This window comes from Pleurodeles waltl, chromosome 3_1 (genome assembly GCF_031143425.1).
Source record: "Pleurodeles waltl isolate 20211129_DDA chromosome 3_1, aPleWal1.hap1.20221129, whole genome shotgun sequence".
Taxonomy (NCBI): domain Eukaryota; kingdom Metazoa; phylum Chordata; class Amphibia; order Caudata; family Salamandridae; genus Pleurodeles; species Pleurodeles waltl.
The window spans coordinates 1,963,937,548-1,963,952,707 of record NC_090440.1 but is presented as its reverse complement, the minus strand read 5'-3'; the positions used below and the strand labels follow the sequence as shown (position 1 = coordinate 1,963,952,707).

Sequence of the window (15,160 nt, the reverse complement as noted above, 5' to 3'; positions counted from 1 at the left end):
AGTCCTGACCAGGGTTATATATCTTACATTGCCAACTTGTTTTGTTAAACAGGCAGGCCTTTCCCCATCAACACTGGTGGTGAGCCATGTCCAACGCACAAGGAGAGTTCTGGATTGTGTAGGTCTAATAGTAGGTGCATGATGATGTCCTTTGCCTATTGTCTTTATGACCTGCAACCCAGCAGAGTCTAGTCCACTACCACTTTGCTGTTTTGAGCAGACACACTGCTGAGTAAAGTAAAAATTCTCCCTATGTTGTTTGATGTTCTGTGTGACAGCTGTCCTAAACAAGCCACTTGTCTTCATTGTGTCAGGAGTGATGCTCCCTCATTACTGTGTCTCATATAATGGTAGCCACTTACATGTGACATAGCATACGCTGCACTTTTGCTGCAGTGACTGGACAACCCTTCCCATTGGTAAATTGGGATTCTACAGTAACATGAGTGTGCAATCATCACTGGTGCCATCGGCATTAGTGCCTACATGTTGCCAGATGTCCCTTTACCTGATGTTGTGTCATCTGCAATATTGTTTTAAGAATCATTCACTGACCTGAGACATGCATCTAGGAGTAAGATGTTGTAATGCAGGGATCATATGTGATTGTCTACACTTGGTCTTACAAGACCATTGGCTTTTTGCAATACAAAATGGTGCTGTCATGTGACATCCCATTAGGACTGAAGTGATTCCACCTCTTTATGCCATAGATAGTCACTGACACACAGCAACCTTCAAAGATGTATTAGCTTTTAGGAATGCAATCTAAGAATGCTGTTGTCACCAGTACCAAGCAGGATTCAGGATGTTCATAGGGCTATATGAACTCTTATGATCTGTGCATTTGTAGTATATATCTCCCAATGATTTGGCCACAAATGTCTCCAGGCCACTTTTCTATGCTACATGTGATACGTAGCTAAACTACTTCAGTACAGCTTTGTAGGAATGTACGTACCATTTTGCCTGGCATGTTACCACCATTTTTACATGTATATCAGTTTGTTTTTGCTTGTCTCACTGGGATCCTGCTAGCCAGGACCCCAGTGCTCATGGTTTAACTAACTATGTCACTGAGGCTCTGCTAACCAGAACCTCAATGCTTATGCTTTCTCTGCCTTTAAAACTGTCACTATAGGCTAGTGACCATTTTAACCAATTCTAATTGGCACACTGGAACACCCTTATAATTCCCTAGTATATGGTACCTAGGTACCCAGGGTATTGGGGTTCCAGGAGATCCCTATGGGCTGCAGCATTTCTTTTGCCACTCATAGGGAGCTCAGACAAATCTTACACAGGTTATTTCACAGCCATTTTCACTGCACTTAAGTAACTTAGAAGTCACCTATATGTCTAGCCTTCACTTGCTGAAGGTTAGGTGCAAAGTTACTAAGTGTGAGGGCACCCTTCACTAGCAAAGGTGCCCCCACATAGCTCAGGGCCACTTTGTGAGTGCGGAGACGCCATTACACCTGTGCACTAAATATAGGTCAATACCTATATGTAGCTTCACAATGGTAACTCCGAATATGGCCATGTAACATGTCTAAGATCATGGAATTGTCCCCCCATGCCAAATCTAGTGTTGGGGTGCCAATCCCATGCATCCTTGGGGCTCCACTATGGACCCCGGGTACTGCCAAACCAGCTCTCTGGGGTTTTCTCTGCAGCTACCGCTGCTGCCACCCCACAGATAGGGTTCTGCCCTCCTGGGATCTGGGCAGCCCAGTCCCAGGAAGGCAGAACAAAGAATTTCCTCTGAGAGAGGGTGTTACACCCTTTTCTTTTGGAAATAGGTGTTAATGGCTGGGGAGGGGTAGCCTCTCCCAGCCTCTGGAAATGCTTTGAAGGGCACAAATGGTGCCCTGCTTGCATAAGCCAGTCTACACTGGTTTAGGGAACACCCAGTCCCTGCTCTGGAGTGAAACTGGACAAAGGAAAGGGGAGTGACCACTCCCCTGTCCATCACCACCCCAGGGGTGGTGCCCAGAGCTCGTCCAGTGTGTCCCAGACCTCTGCCATCTTGGATTCAGAGGTGTGAGGACACTCTGGAGACCTCTGAGTGGCCTGTGCCAGCAGGTGATGTCAGATACCCCCCCCTGATAGGTGCTTACCTGACTAGGTGGCCAATCCTCCTCTGAGGGCTATTTGGAGTTCCTCTGCACCTCTCTCTTTGACTTCTGCCAAGGCTCGACCGCTGACCGCTGACTGCTCCAGGACGCCTGCAAAACTGCAACAAAGTAGCAAGAAGACTACCAGCGACATTGTAGTGCCTAATCCTGCTGGCTTTCTCGAAGTTTTCCTAGTGGAGCATGCTTTAGGGGCTGCATGCCTTCATCCTGCACTGGAAGCCACAAAGAAATTTCCTGTGGGTTGACGGAATCTTCCCCCTGCTTCAGCAGGCACCAAACTTCAGCATCACCGGTACTCTGGGATCCCTCTCATCCTGACAAGCGTGGCCCCTGGAACACAGGTGGTAGACCCAAGTGACCCAGACTATCCAGTGGTCCAACTGTCCAAATTTGGGGGAGGTAAGTCCTTGCCTCCCCTCTCTAGACAGTAATCCTGGCAACGTGTGAACTGCAGCTGCTAGGGCTCCTGTGCACATTTCCACAAAATCCTTCATGCATAGCCAAGCCCAGGTCCCCCGCACTCTGTCCTGCATTGCTCAACTCCCTGAGTTGACCTCCGACTTCGTGGGACCTTCTTTTGCAGTGTTAAGACAACCGCTGTGTTCAATCTTCTTGAACCCGTGTTCAAGGACTTCTGTGGGTGCTACCTTCTTGTGCATAGGCTGTCTACATTGCTGAGGGCCCTTTCTGTCTCCTCTCCCAAGTGGCGACATCCTGGTCCTTCCTGGGCAGGGGCAGCACCCTTTTCCTTCAACTGTGACTCTTGCAGCTAGCAAGGCTTGTTCGCGGTCTTTTGCTAAAGAAACAACTCTGCATCCTCCAGCACTCCGTGGGACATCTTCTGCACAAAGGAGAAGTTCCTAACACCTTTCGTTGTTGAAGAATCATCAGCTTCCTCCATCCGGACGCAGCCATTTTGCACCTTCATCCGGGGTTTAGTGGGCTCCTGCCCCCCCTGGACACTTTCACAACTCTTGGACTTGGTCCCCTTCCTTTGAGGATCCTCAGGTCCTCTGGTCCAGGAATCCATCTTCAGTGCTTTGGAGTCTGTTGTGATCTTTGCAAAATCCTCTATCATGAGTTTAGTGTGTTTCTGGGGAAATCGTAATACTTTACTCCTACTTTCCAGGGTCTTGGGGTGGGGAATCTTGGACACCCTTAGTGTTTTCTTACACTCCCAGTGACCCTTTACACACTACACTAGCCTAGGGTCCATTCATGGTTCGCATTCCACTTTCTTAGTATATGGTTTGTGTTGCCCCTCGGCCTATTGTATCCTATTGTATTCTAGGGTTCGCACTATTTTCTGACCGTTTTACTTACCTGATTGTGGTTTGTGTGTATATTTTGCATATTTTACTTACCTCCTAAGGGAGTAAATCCTCTGAGATATTTTTGGCACATTGTCACTAAAATAAAGTACCTTTATTTTTAGTAACCCTGAGTTTTGTGTTTCTTATGATATAGTACCTATATGATATAAGTGGTATAGAAGAAGCTTTGCATGTCTCCTAGTTTAGCCCAAGCTGCTCTGCTATAGCTACCTCTATCAGAACACTACTAATCTACTAATAGGGGATAACTGGACCTGGCACAAGGTGTAAGTACCATCAGGTACCCGCTATAAGCCAGGCCAGCCTGCTACAAGCTTTCATTTGACTCTTTAGAAAGTGGACATAGGAGGTAGTCTCTGAGAAAAATTACGTCAGTGTGAAATGAGCCTTTGTATGTGACATGATTTCTTCTACAGCACTTATTGCAGCTACACTGCTGTATTACTCGAACATCAACGCATCATGAAATTGTTTAAGCTAAATGATCATTTGCAAAAAATCACGGGCTTGAGTGGATACTGTGGCAATGTTCTTTTTTTTGTAGCCATCCTATTTGGTTACATCACTTCACTAGGGTATGCTATAAAGGCCAAACTATACAATCTGAACAACTATGCTAGTACATACCTAAGTATAGAGCGTAGATAAGCTGATTCACAGTATTGGAGCTCTCTGGGGAAATGACATCACTGTGACCAGCTGTTTTCAGGTAATGTAGCATGCATGTACGTGCTCATGCTAATGTTGAATCCCATGTTGAGAACCATGAAGCTGGTGTAATCTGTACACTTTTGTTATGTTTTTTAATGTGTTTGAATTTGATGGGCAGTTTTGTTCACACAGATGCAATTAACCAATTTTAATGTGCCATTTCATATTCATCCCGAGCAGGCGAAAGAGAAAGGGCCAACATTGTTCAGGAAGCAGCTGGCCACAGTGGTTCCGGTCCAGACAGTACCAGCACAGAGGGACCCAGTGGCTGAGAGGGTGTGGGGATACAAGACACACCCATACTTGCAGCTCATACACCTGACACACATACACCTGCACACGAATGACCAAAGCACATCAACCACAGTCACTCCCCCTCCCTCCAAGATCCCACTCCTTCCCATTCCCACTACTAAGTACCCTCCCTTGCCATCAACCTTCCCAAACCGTCAACCACCACTTTCAAGAAGGTTCCTGTCCCTCCCACACCCAAGACCTCCTCTTATACTTCCAAATCCACCCATATTATCTACCCATCTGCCCCTTCCAGGTCCAAAATCACCCGTGCCAAATGTTCTTCCACCCCATCCTCTTCCCCAATCTCCCCCACCCTCTAAACGTAGGTCCTCCCCTTCCTCTTACCAACCCACCACTTCTAAAACCAAGGACATCCCTCCCAAACCTAAACGTCCCCCTCCCAAATAAAATCTTTGAGGTGCCTGCCCTGAGCAGTGGGTGTCCCTTTGTGAGGAGATTACCCTAGCAGTGTCTCTTGGGGCAAGTTTGGTGACACTGCAGCACACAAATTCAAATTGGATTGGCCATTGGCCTTTTGTTATATTTTCCCTTTAAATTTTTCATGGAGAAATACATTTATGTTTGTTATTGTGTAAATTAGTCCTTGAATTACTTTTCCTTAGCTATTTTGGGAACCTAGCAATGTTTCATCGGTTAGATTGTGACACAAGGTCATTGTGTTTACACATTATGCCATGTTGTAATACGTGTATGTTTAGAGTGTACTTTGTTATGTACGTACACATTTTGATATTGTATGTGATGGTGATTAGCTTTTAGCAACAGGCATTCATCATAGTGATGAGCACGAGCACCACCTAATTTATGTGACTGGATGTGCGACTACAGGTTTGTTTGTTTCACCCATATTGGTGATCAATATGACCAGATTTGTATATTTGGAGCTTGGAACTAGTGCAGGACTTACACAGCACAAGGGGAAATGTTCCATAGATGGATATGCATGACGTATCCAAATTGGACATTGATTTGGGTGGTATTTCAAATGGCAAAGGTTTCAGCTTGTCCAGGGCAATGTCAGCCTCATTTGCTTGCACTTCTTCCTATGATGTTTATTAGATATATGTTGAATGTATGCAAGTGAGTTATTTGCTTATCAACACCCGGAGGGTGGTTAGTTGTCATACCTTTTTGTCTTCTTTTTTGGACATGCGTCCATTATTTTGTGTATGCCTTATACATACTTCAGTTGTAAGTGGAAAATGCTGTTACTTATGTTTTTCTTTCAATAGCTTGCACTTACACACTGCATACATAGGCATGGCACTTGGTGATGCTGTTGGTTGTCCCTGATAGACTTAAAGCCAGTGGGCCAGTGCACAGAGACGTTCATTTTGAGGCATGGGCAAAGTGGGCCCTGGCCCAGGGTCCCAGACTTTTAGGGGGGCCCCTGATTGAGACAGACTTGTTCTACTGAGAATCTTTCCATGATGACCTTGCAATACTTCTTATACAGATTGTTTTAAATACCATTTTCCCAAAGTTACTTTTTAATGTGTGTGTTTGAGAGTCTATTGGAGAGATTTTGCAGAGAAGGTTTGTTTCTTTTTCGTGAGAAAACCCTGCTTAAGTTTATTTTCTATCATTACAGGACCTTTCATGTGAGAAATTGGAGGATGTTACATAGATTATTTGCTATAATATTAGTGTGGAGCTGCTGTTGTGTTACAATATTATAAGCCCACATCACTGTCCCTGAATAAAAGTTGTGTACACATTTAGAATTTGGAAGAGTGTGTCTGAGCAGTGTCAATGTCCTGGCCACTGAGGGCATCAAAAATCAGATTTTGGATCATACATTCAAAGCTTTTCAGAGAAGGGACCCCCAAACTAGGTTTTGCGCAGGGCCCCTACATACCTTAAGATATAGCTGCCCTTGCATCTCTTAACTGAAATTCCAATGGAAACAGGTAGGATTGTGGCTTACCATCTGTTGTGTCCACAACAGTGTGGGTTTCAGACATCATCAAGCAGCGGCAGTAACAGCAGGGTGTGTACGATGGGATTCATGGTGGCAGGGGACGTGTGCAGGTGAGTATAGGTGAGCTTCTGCCTTTTATCCCTTTCTTTTCGTCAACTCAGGTGTGGAGGTTTTGCTGCCACCGTCACGTCGGTGGGAAGAGGCATCATGACTGGGCCAGCGGGGAAACTGGCAGTCCACCCTCTGACATACGCATTGGGCTATCCCAATGCCATCGCAGTTGGGATTTCCTGGCTGCGGAGATCTTTAGTCTGTGCACCCACTTGCATCGTAATTGGGTGGCCGGACTGCCAAGTTGGCAGCGGGGGTCTACCCATTCTGCCTAACTCATAATCAGGCCCATAGATTGTGTTTGTTTTATTGGTAGAATGGACTTAATATAGGTTGTAGTGGTTAGCTACGTCTGTTACAGGGACATAGGCTAGTGCAACCATTTTTTCATTTATTTTAAAAATAAACTGCCTGTTTCTTGAATACTCTAAGCTTAGGGCCTAATTACGAGTGTGGCATTCCTCGGGCCACCACACTCGCAGTGGCTGTTGGACCGCTGCAGTTGTGACCACCACATTACGAGGTTGGCAGGCAGCCCTGCCAAATTACTGCTGTCTCCACCGGGATCGGAGATCCCGATGGGCTGATGGCAGTGCAGGTTGGAATCAGCCAGGGCTGCGCTGAACTCAGTGATGCCCTGCTGATTACAACCTGGTTCTCTGCCAAAAATCTGGCAGAGAACCAGTGCAGGGGGCCACAGGGCGGGCCCTGCACTGCCCATGGTTTTGGCATAGCCAGTGAGGGGTCCCCCTGCCCAGCACCCTCATAATGCACACTGTCTGCTATACAGACAGTGCGCACTATGTGGGTGCTGGTGCCCCCTGCGGGTGGCTGCATTGCTGCACGCTCGATTATGAGCCAGTGGCAATGCTGCCACCACTTTCCCGCTGTGGTGACCAGCGGAAACCTTGGTTTTCACTGGTCAGCCCAGCAGGTAAATCTTAACGGGCTGGTGGGGAAGTAGCTAGCATGGGTGCAACCACTCTGTCTGGAGTTTGGTGGATGGGTATTCCCATCTGCCAAACTCATAATCGGGCCCTTAGTGTATATTATTGGAGATTCCTTCAAATGCTTTGGTTAAAATGGCAGTAACAGTCTTGTGTGGCTGTGTGTAAGTTTAAGTATGGTTTGTTTCATGGTTTGTTCAAGGTTTATTATTATTTTATGTAGGGAGTAGATGTTTGTTTTAATTTTAATGTGGTTTAGTATTTCATAGCAAGTGCTACCTTGTTCATTAGGTAGCAAGGAGTACTTGAATGGTATACTGGTGTTTTGATATTCAACATATATGGTGTGTATCTGACTGAATGGTTCAGGGCACATTTTTGCACCAAACCATTTACATTTTGACACTGGCTTAGATTTAACAGGTTATCTGCAGTAGCAAATATATTAATGTGTTCTCTTTAATAAGGTTGTCATGTAGGAACAAGGGTTCTTCATTATGTGTGGTGGTTAAGTTTTCAGGAATTTGGATATCTTGGTATCTTCTTGGGGCAGGAGAAGTATCACCAGGTGGCTTCTTTAGTTTGTGCTACTAAATGTTTCAAAATGGATATAGCTGATAGCTTCCCTATGATGTGTTCAGGTACTTTAGGGAAGATATCTTTCAGTATTTTAGGCATGGGTTCTTTGGAAATTGTATTTGCCTCTCTTAAATCTTGTAGTACATACCTTACTTCAATTAGCCCTCCCATAACAAGCATTAGAGTAATATGCTGTACATTTCCAATTAACATTTTTGGTGCTTGTACTTTGTTGGCTGTAAGTGTAGCCCTTGTGAGAGTAATTGTTTCTCTTTCTGTGTTGTGATGCATTTTGCTCTTTCTATCATTGTTTCTGAAAATAGTTTAATAATATAATGAATTACAATTATACTTTGTGTGTGAAATGTACGTACACAATAGTTTTTTATATTACACTTACATATGTCTTCTTGATGATAATTGCAGTTCTTTTTTCCATTGGAGGTGTTCTAATGTGGATCAGGTGGTTTATTTTCTGTTGGGGAAAAAGTTGTTTTAGTTTTATGTTAAACATTTGTTGATAGAAGGATCTGAATGCTTTTCGTTTTTTTTTTGATGTTTAAGGTTGACTTGATATTTAGAACTAATATAAATTTACTTACTTTTTATGTGCCTTTTTCCAGGTATTTGGTTGCTGGAGTTTGTAGTTTGTTGAAAGTGTTGTCATTTTTCTGTAGTTTCTAAAGTTTAGTAGATAAAAACAGAGAGCCTGATTTAGGTCTTGGCGCAGGGACTCTTCTGTCAAAAACATGACGGATATCCCATCTGCCTTATTACGATCCCCATAAAAGATAATGGGACAGTAATACGACCGATGGTACGTTTGTGACGGAGTATTCCCCTCTGCTAAGACCTCACTCAGGCCCAGAGTGTTTTGTTAGTTATTTACAAATTTATGTTTTTTAAAACTTTTATTTTTAAGTTTGTTTAAAAAAAATGCTGTACTTACGTTTGAAGGTAGTTGTTTGTTTTCTTCCACTTCTGTTTCCTTCTTTTCTGTAAAATATGGCACAGTATCATCGTCTTGCAGCTTTAATATTTTTGGTGTGGTAAGGGATCACATTTTGTGCTCCTTTTAATATTGTTATTTTAATTGATTGTATGTTTTATTGGTTAGTTTGTTTAACAGTTATTTTTATTGGTTAGTGTTCTTTTAGTGAGAATTTGCTTCAGTTATTGAGTTTTATGGTGGATGTTAATTCATTTTTATTTGTAATGCTAGATATAAATATTGTTTTTTTAATGTTATTTTGGATGTATTGTTTATGTATAAACTTGTATTTATTTTTTCTTTAATGTTTATATCTCATTAGTTGTAGTAAGTGTTGTAGTCTAATGAAACAAATCAAATAATGAAATGTAAGTTTATTTTTTGGGTGTTTTAAGATTATTTTAGTGATATAAAATCATTCAAATGTTGTTAGATTATTTCTTATTATTTTTAGAAATTATTTTTAGAGTATATTTTAATTTGTTTATTTAACACAATCTACTCCTATTATATTATTTTGTAATCATGTAGTTTTATGTTTTGGGATATTGATGTAGTCAATATTGTATGTTTCGTCATTTTTGAAATGTTATATGTCTATTTAATGGTAACAATATTTTTGTTTCTGACATTTGTGCTATCGATATAAGTAAAAATAGATATTTTACTGGCAATATTTCGGTTATTGATATTTGTGTTTTTATTACTTTAGTATTTGCAGGCAATATTTTTGTAAAGTATATTTAGTTTCCGATATTTTTGTGATTCTATATTGCTTACATGGCTAGTATATCATTGATCCATAGAGGTAAATATCTTCTCTCTGGGCTGGATGACTCCAGAATAGGAGAAATTTCACTTCTGTAAAACTTCCAAGTACACATGACTGGTACCGTATGTTGTGGTATGCAGCTGTCTAGCAAAGGATATAGAAAGCAGCTACAACAGTTGATAGAAAGCCTGTGAACACAGCCAGCACTCATGGATCAATGTGTCACTTTAGGTACGATCTCACTTGCAGTATGACAGAATCTGTTACTCACATCCATCCACCTAGCAACATCATAAGAAATGTTATCTCTACTACACACGTCAGCAGTGCATAACTTGAGTCGATGGTTGCCGAGGGGGCCACTGGCACTCATCTTTGGGGAACTAGCAGTTAGTTTTCTTCATCAGGCATTTCCAGAGAGGAAGAGTGGGAAAACAGACACATAGTGAAATGTAGAAGGAAGAGAAAGATAGAAAAACTGTCACAAAGGCAGAAAGCATGAACATGCAAGAATGAGATAAAGAGGCAGGGAGTGTTAGTTAGTAGATTAAAGAAGCATGAGGAGAATGCAAGACTACCACCACCAGTATTTGGTGTGCTGACATTTAATTGCATCAGCTGCAGCTTCTTAACAGTGTTTTGGACACCTGCACTCATTCCTTTACAAATCAAGCACTGCTGCAGCTGCAATATTCTGCACAGCGTAAGTGAGGCAAAAAATATAAAAACACTTGGACACTTGGATCACAATTGTAGACCAAACTGTCCAAACTATGTATGTTCAACAATGGTAAACATGATATTGTAGGATTGGTGTATCCTGGTGTTGCATTGGAATGAAGCAGACAATGGTGTTTTAGTTTACTATGACTGGACTGAGGTATGTGTGTGTGTGCTCTCCCATACGTCATATGAGGCCCTGTAGAAAAATGACTGAAAGGAAGGAGGAGATGGAGAGGAAGAGTATACGCCGACTTACGTGTGGAAAGTAATGATTACATTTTTTCAATTCACTTTCATACAGTGTGCTCATGAATACATTAATCTTACATTAGGGGTTGTGTTTGGAAGAGTGTTGTGTGTCATTTACCAAGATGGAATGCCTAATGGGCACATGCATGTCTCATGAGCTTGGTTTACTCATCATCATCTTCCTTGATTTAGATTCTTCAGATTCATAAAAGGTACAGTTGCAACAAATAAAAAACATTTGTATGGTTAAAATATAAGACTAATACATATAAAACTAGCAAACGTATTCAAAATTCTTTTAAAATATTGGACATATGAAGTCTAAATTTTACATCAGGCAGTCATTGTTGACATGTTATCTTTGGCACTTACTTTTTTTTTCCTGATGTGCCAAAAAGCTGATACAAACCTTACTTTGGCAAACACAACAGGACCATAAGTGCTAGTTTTACATATCCGCAAGGCAGAATGACGATCATTAAGCCTCATGACTTTGCAAAGGGGTCTAATCCAGCAAGCCCTCTGTTTCTTGTAAGCTGTACAGAAAAACAGGACATGCTCAATGTTCTCTTGGGTCACACATCCCAGGGGGCACAAATCTAGTGTTCCAAGGTTCTGTTTCTATCTGCTAGTAAGGGCACATAGAGGTAAATACTCTGGGCCTGATTACAACTTTGGAGGAGGTGTTAATCCAAAAGTGACGGTAAAGTGACAGATATACCACCAGCCGTATTACGAGTCCATTATATCCTATGGAACTCGTAATATGGTTGGTGGTATATCTGTCACATTTGGGACGGATTAAAACCTCCTCCAAAGTTGTAATCAGGCCCTCTATTCTGAATCTAACATAAAGTGCATGGGCAAAAGGCTGCAGGACAATACCAAGAGAATGTTCACATTTATATAAGCATTTGGTGGACAGGAAACCGTCTGTCAAACTGCTGGAGGGCACAGTTGCTAATTCCTCACTTTAGATACTTGCCCAATAAGTGACCTTAAGTCTCCGTAGTGCATTGCTAGGAAGATGTAAGGGGTCTGGCCAATGAGTGCCCAAGCCTAGCTTGAAAAGACAGTTCTTCAGGAAAAGGTACTAAGGAATTTTACCAACGTATGGACCTTCCCATAAACCCCTAAGCCATACCGTATAGTACTCTACTTCATCTATAGACCACTCCCTTATCCAATACTGTAATAGCCCAAGGGCTGCGATATCCACTATTGATATTACATTTAAATCCACGTGAATGGGGAGGGTTGGTGAGCTCCACAAATTCTTTAATAACATTTTTTTAAAAAGATTCTCAGCTTTTTTCACAGCATCCAATTAGCAATGCCCCAAAGGTCAGCGCCATACAAAGCTGCCCTGTGAGCTTGGCTTTTATAAATCTTCAAAGCTTGGCTTATTCAACAAATAGCCAAATGCCTCCTTAATAATGGGTATTTCATCGAAAAGCAGTCACTCACTGACCATAGTTGAACCTATCATATGTTGCACTGGAAAACCTGGCCTATGCAAATGTGAATATGTCCTTAGTATCAGAGACAGCTTGCACATTGATGAAGTGCTACTGGTGTCAATGGCAATAAAGGTGTGTGATAAAGGCGTTTGTATGCTGGTGTGACTGAATTGCAACGTGTGTCAGCAATAACTTCAATAAAAATAGTAGATGGCACAGAATTGCTGAGACTACTGCTGTATGCCCAGCTATGGCTGAGACTTTGTGATGTACTACTGCAATCAATTGTTGCAGTTTAATACCTGGTGCAAGTAACTATTATCTTGGCTCTGAGATGCTAACCATGAGGCCGCTGTTTGCCCAACTATGGCTGAGACATGGTGATGTACTACTTCAATCAAGTGTTGTTGTAGTGCAGTACCTGCTTTTAGATGCTGGCCACAAGACCATTGTTTGCCCAGCTATGGCTGAGGCATGGTGATGTACTACTGCAATCAATTGTAGTTGCAGCATAACATGGATGCAAGTACCTAATTATCTTGGCTCTGAGATGTTAGACATGAGACCACTGGTTCTCTGGAACAAGTGGGAAGGTGGTGAAGTGCAACCAATTTCTTAGGCAAGGATATAGATCCTGATTCTCTTCTACAACCATGTCCAGGGTCACTTGAGTAGGGAAGCAGTATCTCCCCAACACCTCTTCCCCAGACATACCTATGAGAGTGATCCTATGTCTGGATACCCTTTTCTCCTCCTCAGCAAGTTCATCAGGATCAGGGATAGAGCACCAATCAATGACACTATCATTGTGCGAAACTTTCTAGCCCTATAGCTGCTAATGCATGGTGACAATGTGTGGGTAATTTATTAACAGTGGAATGTGGGGTGTGGCAAATGAATCCTCCATGAGCCTCTTTTGCTTGATTGTTCATTGTGTGAAGTCATGTATTCTTTGATGCGCAATTTTAGAATAATTTTGTATTATCAGTATGGATTTTGCATTCTTTCCATTCGTCTTGATGCAACATTCTTGTTTCTCTTTTCACATGATCAACTACAAGTAGTCACACTACATGTTAGATTATTGAGGTTAACACATTTCTTTACAACATTTTTCTTCCACATATCCTTCATTACTACGTAGATCCTCCATTATGAAAGTGGTACTGTGGTGACACTATCTGTGTGTGACAAATGCTCCTTTTACCTCTTGTTTGACATTATGGGGCACATTACCTCTTGTTTGACATTATGAGGCACATTAAAACCCTGGCGGTAAAAACCACCTACCGCTTCGGCGACGGCCGCCAATAGACCGTCTCCGCGGCTACCAGCCGTCAGCTGGATTTTAACCACAGTCGGATTTTCGCCAGAAGGATTGCGGAAATTTGGCTGTGGCCATGCTGGCGGAGACCGCAGCAGACCGTGTCATGACCCATGATACGGCCTGGCGGTGTTCTGCTGGTGGATGCCTGTCTCCTGCCGGAGCACCCCCTGACATCAGGTAAGTCAGGTGCTCCGACAGGGGAGGGGGTGTGTTGTGTGTGTGTGTGTGTATGTCTGTGCTTACGTGAATGTGGGTGTGTGATGCATGTTGTCTGTGTGTGCATGTATGGATGTGTGGGTGCGTTTATGTTGTGTTGTGTGAATGCGTGTGTGCTTGAATGTATGTCAGTGTGTGTGGATGTGTGTGTGAATGGATGTAGGCATGTGTGGAGGAATGTGGGTATGAGTGTGTGTATGCGTGTGTTCGTGTGTGAATGAAGGTGCGTGTATGTCGTGGGGGGGCTGGAGAGGAAGAAGGGGTGGGGGTAAACCTGTAAAGGAGGAGGGGAAGACCCCTATCAGTGACAGGGGAAGGATTCCCTGTCACTGATAGTGCCTACCGCCTTGGTTTCCATGGCGGTAAGGTTGCCACAAAAACCATTGCGGTAGGCGGGGTCATAATCCTGCAGCTGGGCAAGTGACGGCCGCCGGGCTGGAGAGTCAAGTCTGCAGCTGGCAGTCGTTACCGCCGTGGCAGTCGGTGTGGTACGTTGGCAGGTTGGCTTTAGCCAAACCGCCAATGTCTTAATATGGAGAAAAGTACTGCCAGCCTGTTGGCAGTACTTTCCTCCATATTAACGCCGTCCACCGGGGTCATAATGACCCCCTATATTTCTTTCATTTGACAGTGCCGTGATTCCCTGCATCCCTGCATCCCTGCATCCACTGGTTATGGTAGTATTTCATTGCAATTCGTATGAGTGCCCTGCCTGCGGTGTATGACTGAAATCATGGCTGAGTGGGTGTGCCTTTGGGCTTGACTGCAGTTCTGCTTTAGCTGTGATAGGTGTGGGTGAATTCCTCTTCCTGCAGCCTCAGTTACACTTTTGTAAGTGTGTCAGTAGATTCTCATTGCCCTCTCCTACCTCGCCTTCACATTCTCCTGCAAAACCATTTTGATGCGATACTCTTCAGTTTTGGTGTTCGCTGCTTGAAAACACCCACATTTACAATTAGTACTTATTTATCTGTAGAATATTCGGCTGACCTGGCAGATATTAGCATTATTTGAATTTCTGCACATGCTGAGTTTCAAAAATACTGACTAATATACGCTGCAGACATTTAGCAGCCTATTCTGCAATGTTGCAAACTGGATTGTAATTTGGACTCGGAGGCTGAAGTATGAGGATACTATTATTAACATTAGAGTACCCCTCAGGAAAATAGTGAATCTAAAATGTTATGCATCACTGGGTGTACTACACCTATACTCCAGACTTATGGATGTGAGCAAAGGAAAAATTCCTGTTTCTTATATACAGCCCTCACCCACTCTAAAGGTGGCATGCTTCATCATCGGGTTCACCCTGACTCCTAAAGGCAAATAAATGCAAAGCATGCATAGGCAGCAATTCACT

The 15,160-nt window shown here is 42.9% G+C and overlaps 1 protein-coding gene and 1 long non-coding RNA gene across 2 annotated transcripts in view; both read right to left on the bottom strand.

Moving 5' to 3' along the window:
- LOC138285857 (transient receptor potential cation channel subfamily V member 1-like) overlaps nt 1-15,160 on the bottom strand; it is a 474,904-nt gene that overhangs the window by 105,828 nt on the left and 353,916 nt on the right. The window lies entirely within an intron of this gene.
- Nucleotides 8,468-9,064, bottom strand: LOC138285858 (uncharacterized). The gene is made up of 3 exons (XR_011201652.1): nt 9,009-9,064; nt 8,662-8,739; nt 8,468-8,534 (listed from the first exon to the last, which is right to left on the bottom strand). It is a non-coding gene; the product is annotated as an uncharacterized lncRNA (long non-coding RNA).